The 15,507-nt window shown below is 45.4% G+C and overlaps 1 long non-coding RNA gene across 6 annotated transcripts in view; it reads right to left on the bottom strand.

The window, feature by feature from the left end:
* Positions 1-6,814: 6,814 nt before the first annotated feature.
* LOC141421700 (uncharacterized) overlaps positions 6,815-15,507 on the bottom strand; it is a 46,359-nt gene continuing 37,666 nt past the window's right edge. For all 6 annotated transcript variants that reach the window (XR_012446373.1, XR_012446374.1, XR_012446376.1 and 3 more), the window contains 3 exons: positions 9,711-9,851; positions 9,105-9,278; positions 6,815-7,668 (listed from right to left, as the gene is read on the bottom strand). This is a non-coding gene — a long non-coding RNA (uncharacterized lncRNA). The remainder of the gene's footprint in view (positions 7,669-9,104; positions 9,279-9,710; positions 9,852-15,507) is intronic.

Genomic DNA, 15,507 nt, shown 5'->3' with positions numbered 1-15,507 from the left:
CTGTGAAGCCACTGGGTGTACAGAAACAGACTGTTCACAAATTTTAAGAGGAATTCCCAAGCCTCTTTCCCACTTGGAGAGACCTTGGGGAGATATGACAAAACAGAGGGGCAGCAAGAGTGGACATAACTATAGCCTTCAAGAACTCCTTATATATACAACATCCAAGTTACAAGGACAGGTATGACTGCCTGGGTTTGAATCACAGCTCCTTCACTTACTAGTTATGGAATAGGTGTTAGGCATCTGCCTAATTTTCTCAATTGAAAATATTTGAGCCAGGAATAGTAGCATGCACCTATAATCCCAGTTACTCAGGACATGGACACAGGAAAATCAAGGTTCAAGCCCACTCTGGTCAAAAAAGTAGTGAGATCCCATTTTAACAAAGTCAGGAGTCACGATGCATGCCTGTGGTCTCAGATACCCAGGAGGGTGAAAGTAGGAGGATTTTGATCTGAGATCATCCAGGTTAATAGCACAAGACCTTATCTGAAAAGCAACAAAAATAAAAAGAGCTGTGGGTTTGACTCAGTGGTAGAGTACTTGCCTAGCATTTGAAGGTTCAATCCCCAGCACTGGAAGGGAGAGAAGGAGGGAGGAAGGGGTTACATACAGTGTGAAGACCAGATCATCTTAGCAAATATGCACATTAATTAATGTTGTGGAGAGCAGATTATGAAAAGGTTACGAGAACTGGACGTAAGCAAGATGAGATGCAGCTTAATTGAATTTACCTGTAGACCAAGATAGGCACAGCCCCGGTCACGAAACAGAAAAAGCAGAACAGCTGTGTCTCCTAAGCTTGGGTTCAGAGAAGCAGGAACGCAGGTTTCTCCTGTTACAATGTCACACCCCTCCCCAAGAACCTCTGCTCCACCCTGTTTGCCCCTGTTTCTAAAAGTCCCACTGAAGGAGGGCTTGGGGCTTTTGACTTTCTGCCTTGAGACTTTTTGCTTTGAAGGATTTTTTGGGCTTTGGTTTGGTTCTTTTGCTTTGGGCCTTTGGGTGTGGGAAGCTTTCGGAAGGGAAAAGAATTACTGAAGGGAAAAGAATTGCTAAAGGAAAATCGCTGAAGGGAAAAGTATGGCTAAAGGGGGTTGATAGAAAGTCTGCACCAAGAGTGTTAACATAGGCTTTCGAAGCTAAAGAGAAGCCAGAGAGAACATGGGACAGTGCAAGATAGAGGACTGAGACTTTGCAAGTCTGTGCACCAAGGCTTTAAGAAAGTTATAGAGAGAATGCTAAAGAAAAGCTGCAAGCCTGGGGGCAAAAGACTTTCAGTGCGATTAAGCTAAAGATAGGCTGAGAGCAAACATGGGACAGTGTGAGCCTAAGGAAAGAGGTTTGAAGCAAGGTTTTAAAGAACCTCAAGGAGTAAGGCCTTAAAGAATAAAGACAGAGAAAAGAAGCAATGAGGGTTGGGTGCCTCCACCCAAGCGCCCAACACACCTGACCCCACTTTCTTTCTGTCTATCCTATGTCCTTTCTGAATCTCCAGCCACCCCTAGTTAAGCCCAGTTAGTTTCAGTAATAACCAGGATTGAGTTTTCTCTAGCTCCAACAAGGGAGGGAGCGAAAAAACAGCACCCCCTGCAAATGTTGCCTATTTTTATTCCATTTTTCATAACCTAGCCCCAAATTATCCTTCATTAGTGTCTCTACAAGTTTTGCAGCTGTTGTTCCGGGTATTAATATTTTCCACTCCTAACCACCCTTGAAGGCCATATTCAAATACCACTTCCACAGAACCCTTTGCAAATCACCCCCTTATAGGAAGCAGTCATTTCCTTCTCTGGTATCCAAAGAAGGAAGAGCTGGCAAACAGGCCATTGGCTTTGGGCAATCCCAATCCATGAGACACCAGCTCTCCCATCTCTGATTGTGTTAGGCTGGCAGACCACCTCCCCGTGTGCTAATCCTTACGATGAGACCTCCTTCCCTAGGAAAGGTGGTGTGATCAAAAGTGAGGGCTCTTCTGAAGACTGAGCTCCAACTGCCCTATAAACACAGACAAGAGCTGTTTCCCAACACAGACATAAGCAAATCTAAACGAGTAGTTTGTTATTTTGCGAATTCTCTTGTGGGTTTGAAAATTCCATCTTCCAACAAAGCTCCCGTGGGCTTCAAGAGCATTATCCCACACCAGAATACTGTTCTGTGCTGAGGCTAGTTGTCCCAAAAATGAAGACTTATCATAGGAATCCATGGTATGGGAAACTAGGGATAAGACTAAATCAGACTGGTGGATGTAGATGTTGGGGTCTTGGTTCCAAATGAAGCCAGTTCAGCCACAGTTTTCAGCATAAGGGCATCAAATTAACTTAGGAGGAGGAAAAGCAAGTCAGGTGGGTTCTCCACCCACTGTGCGAGATCCTGAACTGGCCACTGAACATGACCTCATTGATTCTTCAGAAAGGCCCGACGAGGCAGGTGGTGGTGTCTGTATTTTCAGATGAAGAAACAGTCAGAGGGAAGCGGCTGCCCAGGTCATGCCACCGACAGAACCCAGGACTGCTTGGTGTCTGCATTCATTCCATGATCTCTCTCATAGTGACAAAGGGAAATGCAAGTTTTTGAGCTAGAGAAGTCTTCGTGGAGGAGAGGGCATTTGAACTGAGCCCTGAAGCATGGATGGGACACAGTGGGGCAGAGAAGGGGCATTCCAGGCAAATACAGCTGCAGCAGCAAAGACATGTTTTTCAAAAACAAAACAAAAACCCCCAGAAATTTCTCTCTTGCACTGCCAGATCCTTCAAAGAAAAGAAAACATCTTTCCAGAGATCAAACTGCTGGCACCTGGATTTGAGACATTGACATCTCAGCGAGGCAGGGCTCTCCTGACCCTTCCTCTCATCCTGTTCTCTGCACCAGCCTCTTCCTGCCTCTGTTCTCTCTCTCTCTCTCTCTCTCTCTCTCTCTCTCTCTCTCTCTCTAATAACAGCAAACACCCAAGACCCTCGCCTTTATTAACATGCCTTGTTTTGCACTTCTTTCTCCTCCTTGGATACCAGAAGCTTGGGAAGAAATGACCTAATCCTCGCAGCATGCAGGTCCCAATTGTAAAAACAGATACCTCATCACCAATTCTCCCTGCTCCACCAGCACTACAGCTCAGCGTCCAAGCAGGGAGGAAAGGGAGGAGGTTCCAATTTATACTTAATTGGTGGACAGAATCAAGGTAGGGGGAGGTGAGATGAGAAGTTCTTCATCTTTGGAAGGATTTGTGCAGTCAGAACTTAGTAGTCTCCATATTCATCGTGGGACCCCAGGCAAGACTCTTGTTTTTGCTGCTGTGAGCAGCGACCAGGCAAAGTAAAGGCACTAGAGGCTACAGGAGAAGAGCTTTCCAAGCCTGGGGTCCTTGCACACTGGAGAGGCAGGCTGCTCCCCAGCAGGCATGGAGCCAGCACAACAGGCGGGGTAGACAGCATGGAGCTCCTTTGTGGCCCCAGTGCAGACACAGGTGGCAGGAATGCACAGGACGTGCTCACTACAGAAAACTGAGCAACAGAGCAAGTGAAACCTCTGCTTGACTCTGTCAGATCTTTAATTATAAAATCCTTTCTATTCAGTTCTCTGCCTTTCTGTCCTATCTTTAAGTTTCAATCATTACCTTCAGTTCTGAGTGAGGACCTGTACCCTTGTTGGAGAGGCATTGTGCCAAGTTCTGGACACAGTACCAGGAGCATCATGGCAGGTCCTGCCTCCTCTCCATAGCTGTCTCCATGCTGGAGATTTCCTGTGGCCCTTTTGACTCCTCAGCTCACTTGCCAGCTTTCAGGCAATGGGCTGCTAGGAAGATGACCTGGCACAGTGTGAATCGGGGGCCCATCTGACACTTGCTTCACTTGGACTGGTCACTCAGGAGTCAAGGGGATAACACCCAATTTAGGAACCACAATTCTTCCTTGATGTCTATTCAATTATATAAAAAAAATAACAACAAAATCACAGAACCTCAGCCCTGGAAAGAATCTTAGAAGACATCTTGACCAAGCAAGGATTGGTGCAAGAATGATGCAAGAATCCTCATCCTCTATGTGCATCCCAAAATAATCAAATGAGTTCTCTGACAGAAGAACATACTCCTTCTGTGAGTGAAACTAAATACTAGAAAATTCTTTCTGATGGGCTCAGTGGTTCACACCTGTAATCCCAGCTGTGTAGGAGGATCATGATCTGAAGCCAGCCCCAGGAAAAATATGAGAACTGTCTGAAAAAATAACTAAAGCAAAAAGGGCTAGAGGTGTAGCTCAAGTGGCAAATATGGGGTCCTGAATTCAAACCTCAATATTGCAAAAAAAAAAAATTCTTTTTTAGACTAAATAAAAATAAAAACTAACTTACTTAATAACTTCTACCCAAAGATACCAATGCCTGCCATATGTGCCCATATTGTGTATGTTTGCTACCAACCTGGTAGAATGAATGAATAATTAAGCAGAGTAAATTAGTAAGAGACAAAAATGGAAGGAAAGGAAGTAGTTGCCGTGGTGGGAGATAGAGGGTAAGTGGGAAGTAAAAGGGGAAACCCACCATTTTTCTCCGGAGACGTTTTTCTTGTGTTTTGGAAGGGAAAATGAGGAGAGGGGCTGATGGTTCCAGCAAATGTTTTCATTCTTAACATCTCTTAAGCAAATCAACAAACAACAGCAAAAAGCCAATAATCTAATTTATAAGTAAATCAGATTTGACAAATAAAACCATTTGTGGCATGAATTAAATTATTTTTATTAGTATAAAGGCAGCTAAAGGTAAGAATTGCCTGTTTTTCAAGTTGCTTTCTCATTAGTCAGTCCTATTCACACACACACACACACACACACACGCATGCAGCACGTGCACACACACGTACACACTACAGAGCTTACAAACCATAGCCTTCTGAGTGAGTAAGCCAGATGAACCAGCTAACAATCACCCCTGCTTTGAGCTAAGCACCCTTTTGCTCTGCCTGTCACCCCAGCCCCCAGCCCACTAGAACCCAAAAGGTCCTCCCTTCAGCCCTTCCTCCCACTCCTACACACCCATCCACTGCTGCACACTGGCAGGGCTGCTTGGCGGGTGCAGGCACCTCCTCCCAGGCTGCAGACAGGCAGGCAAACATGCATTTCTTGCTGCGTGGGAGGGCTAAGGAGAATTCCCAGGGTGTGAGCAGCAAGCGCTCCCCTAAATCTCAAGATGAGAATGCAGATGATTCATGCCACCTTGAAGGGGCTTCACTTGGATTCCAGTAATCAGAGGTGTCCCTTTCCTCTTCTTCCCACCCCCCATACCCTAGGAATGCTCCCACAAGTAGGGGACCCACTCTGGCTCCTGTCCCAGTCTTCCCTGTGGGAGTCCATCCTCCAACTTGAGCAAAAGGCATAGAGAGTGCCACTAAGAATGTCACCTGTTCTGCGTCCTCCCTGGAGAGGTCAACATTCCTGCTGGCCCCCAACTCCATCTCCTCCCCTTAGGATCTGGGGTTGGGATGCATTGACTACAGCACCAATGAAATGGGTAGTAGGAAACTGTACACTGCTTTCAGACAGCAAGAACCACCAACCAGGACCTGCCAGACTTCACTGTTATAGGCTTTTGCCTTCCATTTTGCAGGTGACAGTAGCCATAACTCATCCAGCATCTATTGCATTTTCTCTGGGCAAAATTCTTAGGGTGAAAGAATGGCTCCTTGCTGCAGGTGGGTTTTAAGTCTGGTGACACACAGAGAGGAGAGACAACATGTGCTAGGTAGCCTCTCCTGGCTCCAAAGCCAGTGCTCTGCATCTTTGGGTCAGTTTCCATAAAATAAGGCTGGACTAGTGTCAGTGGTGAGCTGAAGCTGGATTTTACTTGCAATAGCCCAGAAATTTCCAGTAATTTTGTAAGCCAATTGACACCATGTTCTTAGCCTCAAGTCAGCCATGTTGGGAGTATTTACACCACAGAAATTGGTGAATAATACAAAATCAGGGCCTCTCTCCACCCAGAAAGCCAGTTGTTAAAAATTAAACACATATGTTTTAGAGGTGAACCTCAAAGTTCACCACTGGGTCCGAAGGGGATATCCTCAGTACCACTGTAGAATGAGTACATGTCCAGTGTCCCCCAGATGTCTGAGCCTGGCAATAGATGCCCCTGGAGAGTCGCAGCCTCTGAGGCTCCACATCTCTGCATGGAGCTTCCTACGGAAAAAACAAAGCGCGCTCCACTTTTGATCTTATCCAGGTCAGCAGCTCAAGACACAAGTGTGTGCTCCCCGTTTCACCTGGGAAGATAAAGAGGGGCTTTAGGTGGGCTGGAGCTCCATCACCCTCCATTGACTTATGGAGTCCCCACAAAGAAAGGAAGGTAGGAGTCTATTCCCACCGGATGGGTAGCAAGCCACGTGGTCATACCCATGAGCACATCTCTCTGGGCCTGTCCTCATCGCTTTTGGGCAGAGGCAGCTACAGTCTATAAACATACAATATTTTAGACATCAGATTTTGTGTTACAGTTGGCCAGGACCACTAAAAATAAGTCAAAGAAGGGCTTTCTCTCTCTCTCTCTCTCTCTCTCTCTCTCCTTACTTCTTCCTTCCTTTCTTTTCTTTTTTTTTTTTTTGGTGGTAGTGTTGCTGGGGATCAAATCCAGGGCCACACACTGCACTCTAACCACTGAGCAATCCTCCCAGCCCAGGGGCACGTTTTAAAAAATATTTATTTATTTATTTATTTTTGTTTATTTATTTACATATGCATACATTGTTTGGGTCATTTCTCCACCTGGCTCCCCTCTTCTCCCACCCTTCCCCCCTCCCTTCCTCCCCCACCCTTCCCCCCTCCCCTCCTCAGTTTCAGGCAGGTCCTGTTCTGTCCTTATCACTAATTTTGTTGAAGAAAAGACACAAGCATAATAAGAAAGACAAAGCGTTTTTGCTAGTTGAGCTAAGGATAGCTATACAGAGAGATTCCTAACATTGCTTTCAAGTACGAATGTGTTACAACCCATGTTGATTCATCTCTAACTGATCTTTACCCTGGTTCCTGATCCCCTTCTCATGTTGACCTCTGTTGCTTTGAGGTTTCTGGAGTTCCTCTGGAGTGGGGACATCAAACGCTTTCATGTTTTGGGTTTTCTACCTATTCCTATATCTCCCGTATGTGCTCTCCCCTTGTCATGTGACCCAAGTCCAACCACATTGCTGCATTTGCCCTAGATCTAATGTCCACGTATGAGGGAGAACATATGATTTTTGGTCTTCTGAGCCTGGCTGACCTCGCTCAGAATGATGTTCTCCAGTTCCATCCATTTACCTGCAAATGATAAGATTTCATTTTTCTTCATGGCTGAGTAAAATTCCAGGGGCACATTTTTAAGAAACAGATATTTCTTCACTCAAAGCAGCATAGAATATAGAAATCTAACCCCCACATGTGTGTTTTTGTTTGAGTTTTGTTTGTCATTTTGTTCCAGAATTGGGAGAGTGTTTCAGAAAAGCCAAGATAGAGACTTCTGTGGGCTTCATCCAGAAACCAGGACAAAAATCAAGCACTGAGGTCTTCGGGCCAAAGAGGAACCGAGGACTGAATTAACCTCTCCAGGCCACAGGGATCCTTGCATAAGGAGCAGTCTCCAAAACTGACATTTCCTCCAAGCGCCCGCCTGACAGTGTGGCCCACATCCAACTCAAAGCTGCATCTGAAAATTTTAAGGCAACAACTTAGATCATTTTACCTCAAACTGGAAATAAGTGACCTTGGACTCAACGTGTTCAGCCCATTGGAATGACTGAAGTGCATGTGTTATTGTTGATATTCAAGCTGCTACCAGAACCCAAGGGAGCAAAACAATTCCTCCTTGCAACCTTCCTTAGCCTTCTGCCCTCACAGAACCTTCCAGAGCTGAGCAACTTGAACTAAAAAATGATAATTTCTCTTGCTCACTGTTCCCCAGAAAGTGCTACTTTCCCAAGCCTCCTGCCCTCTGCTCTGTTCGCTGTAAATCACATCAATGTAGCAGGGACTCAGTAAACCTCTCACGTTGTTAGAAAAATTAAAATAAAATGAGCAGGCAACACTCTGCCTTTGACTCAGCTAGGAGAAGGGGAGCCAGGTGGACCCAGGCTGCAAACATCTCTGGGGGGCCAAATTTCCTCTCAAGCCCTGTCGGGTGTGTGAAAAGTCCCTTCAAAGGATGCTGCCTGGTGGTTCTGGGTCACACCTTGGCCACAGCTCCCAGGTTGAGGGGGGGACTCTCAAGACTGGGATTATAGAAGTGCACCAGCATACCTGGCTACTATCACATTTTTTGAGGGATATCATTGAAAACTTTTGGACGTTTGAATCAAAACCTCTTACCAAGATAAATTTTGTGTGAAAAACTACCCTGCTTCTCACTGGCAACTTGAATAAGTTTTTACTATAAGTTTGTACTCTATGCACAGTACATATGTCTTTTACTGTAAATATATGTTTCTAATTTAAGCCTTTAAAAATCAAATCAAGTTGTTTACTGTCTACAATGTGTCTGGGCTACATGCTAGAAGGGATATCAAAGAAAACAGAAACCATGTTATCTGGGCTTAAAGAATCTTGTTGAGAGAATTTTACCAAATAGTGTTGAATACAGTGTTAGATCAGAAAAATCCATATGCCCTCAGCCCAACAACTGGTTCACAACCCTAAGGTCTCCATACCAGCAGATTCCCACCACAGAACTGACCTGACACTGAGGATGGGTGGCACTGGATTCCTAACTAACAACTATTTCATAAGCAGGACTGGAATGACCTCCAGAGGGACAATTAAAAAACCATCTATAAAGAACCTTGTGGACAACGTTAACTGATCCTTTCACCAGGGCCTTTGCAAGGCCCTATTCTGTCTCCTGAATTTCCAGAATAAGGTGGAGGAAAGAGATCCGTCTAACTATGAAAATGCAGAAGTTTCACTCGTCTTGTGATGTGTCAAATTCCATGCCACTAAGGCTCTGGACATCTCTCTCCAGGTCAAAGTTCAGATGACCAAAGTTGGCATAAGTCACAAGAAAGTGTCAACCTCCCCTTCCCATCTCAACCCTGCATCTCCTGGTGGCTGACACACATTATCGAGAAAGGAAGAATAAGCTGATTCAACCTTGAGGGCTGTCTTCCCTAGAGGTCTCAGGACCTTTGCACACATGGTCCATCCAGAGATGTAAAGGTGGATCTGGGCTCACTTGATGTGTCCTTGTGGCTGCGAGAGTCTCCTCCTGTCATCAGATTCAATCAATCAGCTGAATTCCAATTACATAAATCCAGTTTGTACAAACTAGGAGAAAAGAAAAAGCAAAGCATTTTATGATAAAAGTAGGGACATGTTATCATCCCACTTCATAGACAATAAAATTTAAGGTAGCTGATGCTGCGGGAGGGGGAAATATTGACTGAATCTATACCTCCTCTTCTAAGTAACAGTCCAGAGGAAGTTCAAATTTCCAGTTGAAGCCAGCCTCAACTGATTGACTTATTCAATGTCTTGGTTAATTACCTACTCAAGCATCTAGTAGCTCTGCCTGTAAGCTAAGTGATATCTGCCAAATTATATTTCCATATTGCTTCCTTTACCTTTAAAATGAAGCTATGATTTTAAGAGTCTCTTGCAACCATCAAAATACAAAATTCAGAGATTATAATGCACAGAGATAGCTTTGCTCTTAAATAAGTGTTCTTTAGTTAGGAAATCATTTCTGCAGGTATTAACCTTCAGTGTCCCAAGAAATGCACACAATCACACACAGCAGGCTGGGACAGAATTCTTCTCTGGGAAACCCAAAGGGAATCAGCTCCTACAAGCCTTTTGGGTCACACTTGACAGAGATGACCTTTGCAGAGATGAATAGTTCTGAAAAACAGGGCAATGGAAACCACAGGACTTTTAGACACCGTTGGTTGGGATTTCAAGAAACAGACTGGAATGACAAGCGACACTATACATCCATGCTGTCTGCACGTTATTCTGGCAGTGATTGGGTACCTGGACTCCAGCGTTTGTTCAAACCTAGACTTGCCCCTGTTCCAGTTGAAGATATGGTTAGGAGAAAAGTCAGCATGAGGGCAAGGTGAGGTGCATCAGAGTTGAGCAAGTGACAAGCCACCTCTGCACTTCCCTAAGCCCCTGCAGGAGGCATTGTTTGTACAACTGGTAATTGGAGGTTCTCTCATGTGTCATGTAGAGTATCTCCCTCGCCCTGCCTGCTGGGCCTTGGGGTGTGTTGGATGTGTTGAGACAACTCTAGGCTCCAGAAAATGGCTCACTATCAACAGTAGTGACTCACTGCCCTGGGCCTCCAGCACTTTGTGAGCTCTGCTGCGTCAGGACCCAGCCCTGCCCTCTTTTTCTTTTCCAAATGAGAAGTGGCAAGCAGTTTGGGCGACTCCAGAGGAGTATGGACTGGGGAATGGTAGGCGGCATGTGTTTTTGTCCGTATCCCTGACAGATGAGAGCAAAGGATTCTGGCAAGTCGGTGAGCTCTGCCTTAGTGACCTGGTGTCACAGGGCCTGTCATCATTTGCTCTGGGTACATTTTCTGTTGCAGAAAGCAATTCATTCCCCTTTGTATGAACACTGCACACCTTTGTGGCGATTCTGTCCCGTGCCGTACAGTACAGGACCGTGCACCTAGGGGATCTCACACATGTAGGTAGAAACACACGTGTGCATTTCCAACCAACCTTAATTGTGACTGTGGAGCCCCAGGCACCTGCGTGAAAAAGATCTCTGCTCCCTCTTTGCCAGCGGCAAAGATGGGTGGAACCAGATGGATGAACTGCCGGAGCCAGGTGGCTGTATGGTATTGAATTTGCTGCTGGTAGACATTCAGGGAAATGCTACCCTGGGATTTAATTCCTAGCAAGGTCTCTGGAACTGGGTCCCCAGTAACTCTGCACCTCACACATTCCTGAAGGGGAACAAACCTCATGCCTGTCCCTGGGCTGCAGTCAGCCCTGCACCTAAGACGGGCTGGGTAGGGCACCATCCCCAAGTCTCACCAAAGAACACCTGTTCTGAGAAATGTGCTAGTGACTCACACATGCCACTCAGCCCTGACTCTGTGCCCGCCTGCTGGCGGGGGCTCAGAGCACTTGCAGGGGTGGCTCCTGGGTGAGTCATAAATAAAGAGGCTGACTATTTGCACTCCTGGGAGACTCAAGGCTTTCTCAGAAAAAAAAAAGCAGGTGGAACCAGCTTCTATTCACTCTCCTTCCTTTTGGCCTCCACTTGCCTGTGGTGATCATGGAAAGTGCTAATATGTGTTTTCACTGCTTCTAAAACTGCTGCTGGAAGATTCTGGGTTCTTTGGGGCGGGGGGTGTTAGGAACTGAACCCAGGGCCTCACATATGGTAGGCAAGTGCTCCACCACTTGAGCCAAGCCCCTAGCCCAGTATCTGTGCCTTCTGAAATAAGAACTAGCTTAAGAACATTACAAAATTTATCAATGTAGATAATCAAATTATAAAGCCACTACTCTCAATCTACACCACTCAATATCATAGTCACATAGGATCATTTAACAAAATGAAAATAAAAAATGTCATTCAGTTCCACTAGCCACATTTCAAGTGCGCAGGAGTCCCATGTACCCAGCGGCTGCCACACTGGACAGCTGCAGTATTAAACAGCACAACTACACCTCCATCATCACAGGCATTTCCATAGGACAGGGGTGATCTCATTTTTACATAAGTGTTAGAGTTTATTCCACCATTCATTCCATAAGTAAAGGGTCAGCTGTGTGTTAGTGACTGTGGGACTAGAGGTCCCTGCACTCTCTAGGAGTTTATTGCTGGTTGAGAGGACATGTGTGTGATCACAGATAAAGACCTCTTTCATCCTGAGAATGAAGCATGCTACACCCAAATGAACAGAACTCTCCAAAAGATCAGCTTTAAGGAAGAGGACAGGTAGGAGTGCGACAATCTAGTTGGAGCTTAACAACCTCCATCTGAGATGAAGTGTAAGCAGTAAATGAGCTTACCTGAGGCACAGGTGTCTCCCACAGAGCAATGAAGCCCAAATTAGGTAATCCTGAACCCAAAGGCCTCCTGGGTCTTCGGGTGTCTTCTAAAGAAGGCTATTTAGGAGCCCAGATGATAGAGGACAGGGCCGCTGTCTGAGGCCAAAGAGCTTGTGGAGGTGAAGGCTGCTATTGGCCTCCTGGAACTCTCACTCTTCCCACCATACTCCTGAGAAAGCGGTGAGCAATGGACTGGTGTGCTCTCCAGCACAGCTGCTCCTTGTTTGAAGGATTTCCACTGAGTAATTTGAAATGTTTTTACAAGGTGTTCAAATTGGGCAACCACATTTGTTATGCATAATGTACAGAGCCTGGAGAAGTGGCTATGAAGTATAAGGGAAAGATGGGATCTCACAGAACTTCTTGGCCAGGCCATCTTGGGGAGCCAAAGGAAGAAAGATGCCAGAATAAAGGGAAGGTGCTGACTTTTTTTAACAGAGACACCACCTGAAAATGACAACTGTTGTGGGAAAGAAGCACATGGTAAAAGGCAGAAACCTAAATCAGAGTCCCCAAAGCATGAGGAGGTCTTTTCAATCTTGCAGGAGTTGTAATGACTTACAGTTGGGTGATAGATCGCCACCACCCTCCAAAGACATTCATGAGTTTGTTTAGGTGCAATATTTTTTTTAACACTCAAGGATCACTGGAGTTGGTTTGTGAGTCATAAAACCTGATGCTGGGCTCCTCTGGACAGTCGGGCAATAGAAGAACTATTCTGAAAATGACTACAGGAATGAGAGTTCGTTTTTTAATTCATGTTTAGAATATGGTACACATAGCCACATGATCACAGTCTAAGGAAATAAGCAGGGCGTAGTGACACACAGCTGTAATCTCAGCACTTGAGGGGCAGAGGCAGGAGGATTGAGGGCTTGGGGCCATTCTGAGCAACTTAGGAAGATCCTATCTCAAAAAAAAATCTAAGGAAATATGAAAAGGTTCACAATGGAACATCTCCTCCCTACTGTATGACTGGTTCCCACTCTCCTCTCACTTTCACCTGTGCAAACACTCAGGCTCTTCCATGCCCAACCCTTTGTACTTTTACAAGAAAATTCATGTACTTATTCTTATTTCTTCCACCTTGCTTTGGACAAAATGGAGCATACCATACACCTGTTCTTCATGTTGTTGAATCATTTAATGATAAGTCAAGGGAAGCCTGGAACTCTTTGTCAATACATCTTCATTCTTTTTCACAGTTGCATGGTATTCCATTGCATAGTTGATCTATTTAATGGTACCCTATAGAGGGACACTTAGCTGCTGCCTCTGTGCACCATGATATCAATGCTATAATTAATAGCCCTGGATATACATTATTTAACATGTGCACAGTTAAATCTCAGAAGCAAAACAGTATGATTGTTGTTCAAAGGGTAAAAGCCTTTATACTTTGGGCTTTACAATTTGGCAATATTGCCAAATTGCTCTCCAGTGGAGTTGTGCTAATTTTCACGTCTAATGTTTGAGAGTGCCAACAGAATGTGCTATTGAATTCTTGGAATTTTGCCAATTTAAGAGGTGAAAATGACAGCTCCAATAGAGAATTAATTTGCATTTCTCTTATTGAGGGAAGTCAGACATTTTGTACATATGTCAGAGTCCTTGTATTTCCTCTCCTAGGAGCTGCTGATCATAATATCGCTTGCTCATTTTCCTATAGAGTTATTGGCTATTTTAAAGAATCAGTTTCTTATTCATTTTTCTCCAACTTTCTTATCCATTTCAAGATTAGCCCTTTGTAAGGTCTGAGAAGTAACTGATCTAAATTCAGCACTAATGAGTAACTCTTCCACCTCATTTTGATGATTTGCTTCACAATTCTTTTCAAGGCAAGCCCCACCCTCCATGTCCTCACCCCATCCCTGACCCAGGTTGTGCTCAGGTTTCTGGCTGTCTCTTTGTGTTAGTTGCTTCCTCTTCCTGGAATAAGATTTTCCCTTTGTCTTCCTCCTAAGTGCTTGGTTTCTGAAGGCCCAGGATACCTTCTCATTAGAAAGATCTAGTGGGGAAAAAGAAAAGTTGGAACCATGAGACCCTTCCTCCAAGTCACAGTGAACTGAAGGAGACCCAGGCTGGGCAAATGATAGAGAAGCAGCACTTGTTCAGGGGAGTTTCGGTTGAAGGCAGAGCTTATGTAAGGCCCAGGTGAGGGTGTGGCTAGTGAGGAGGAAGAGCCCCCTGCAGGGCAGGGATTGTGGAGGGTGGGAGCTATGAGGCCCGGACACATGTGCTCATTGGGTAGAGATTCCAGAGAACAGGAAGCTGGGGAAGACTCAGAGCCTGAATACTAGATGCCTGGGACAGGACCACACAAAATGAGGAATTTCAACTGCAAAGCCAGAGCCTTGGCCAAAAAGTGCCCTGCTCTCCTAAGAAGCCAGAAAGGAGAGCAGGAGTGAGAGATGTCTCAGTCTTCAGCAAAGAAAATAAGTCTAAGAAAGTATGAAGAAAGACAAAAAACCAAAAATAACCCAAAAACTTGGGCTTAGAGTAATCCAAGACAGTGAGAGAAATTGAAAAGGTAGAGAAGAGGGCTGGCAGAGTGGCTCAGGTGGTAGAGCACCTGCTTAGAAAGCGTGAGGCCCAGCGTTCAAACCCCAGTACCACAAAAAAAGAAAGAAAAGTTAGAGAAGAGACTCATGAAATGCTTTCACCTTAAACCACACAGCAGAAATCACAGTCAGCTGTGTGCCTACCACTCACTTCAAAAGACTGTGTAGCAGATTTTACCACACTGTGAGGAACAGTTTCATGTCTTTGAAGCTGGCCTCCTGTATGTGCTGTGCTCCAGGGCAGACAAGTTGGAGGATTGCTGGGCATCACTAAGAAAGAAAAGGGGGACAGGGATAAGAAAACCCAGGGCTTCACCTTCCTTTGCAAGAGGAGCACCCAATCTAAGCAAATAGCATGGAGAAGTCAGTACAAGAGCTCAGAGGACAGCGGACATGTCTCAGAGGATAGGGGTTGGAGCTCAGCAGCACACAAGGCCCTGTGTTCCATCCCCAGTTCTCTCCACCCCCCCAAAAAAAAGAACTCAGAGGAAACTTCTGGTCAGAAGGATGCCCCAGGAGCAACTGTTCACCATGGCCCACTCCAAGGATCCCTGTACATTTCTTCATGTGTTCATTCAATACATGCTTTCTACATACTTATCTCATCCTGCGCAATGTACAAAGGACTGAAGATAGGTAGGAAAGGGACTAAGCCTGTCCTACCCACTTTAGTTCAGTGCGAGAGATGGATGCATCCAAGACAGTGCTATATGTGCTGGGATGGAGGTAGACATGGGGTCTGTGGGGGTGTAGAGAGAGGGTTCTGGCTCAGATTTGGGGTGCCAGGGAAGGCTTTCTAGTAAAAAAAAAAAAATGATTCCTACTGGGAAGAAGCCCACGGGGTCCATTGGAAAATGGCCTACCTCTGAAAGGCCCTGCTAGCATTTGCCCAAGGATTGGGACGGAGAACCCTCCCACAGC

The sequence above is a fragment of the Castor canadensis genome, chromosome 3 (genome assembly GCF_047511655.1).
Source record: "Castor canadensis chromosome 3, mCasCan1.hap1v2, whole genome shotgun sequence".
NCBI lineage: Eukaryota > Metazoa > Chordata > Mammalia > Rodentia > Castoridae > Castor > Castor canadensis.
Note: the sequence above shows the minus strand (reverse complement) of the source record. Positions and strands in the feature narration are given on the sequence as shown.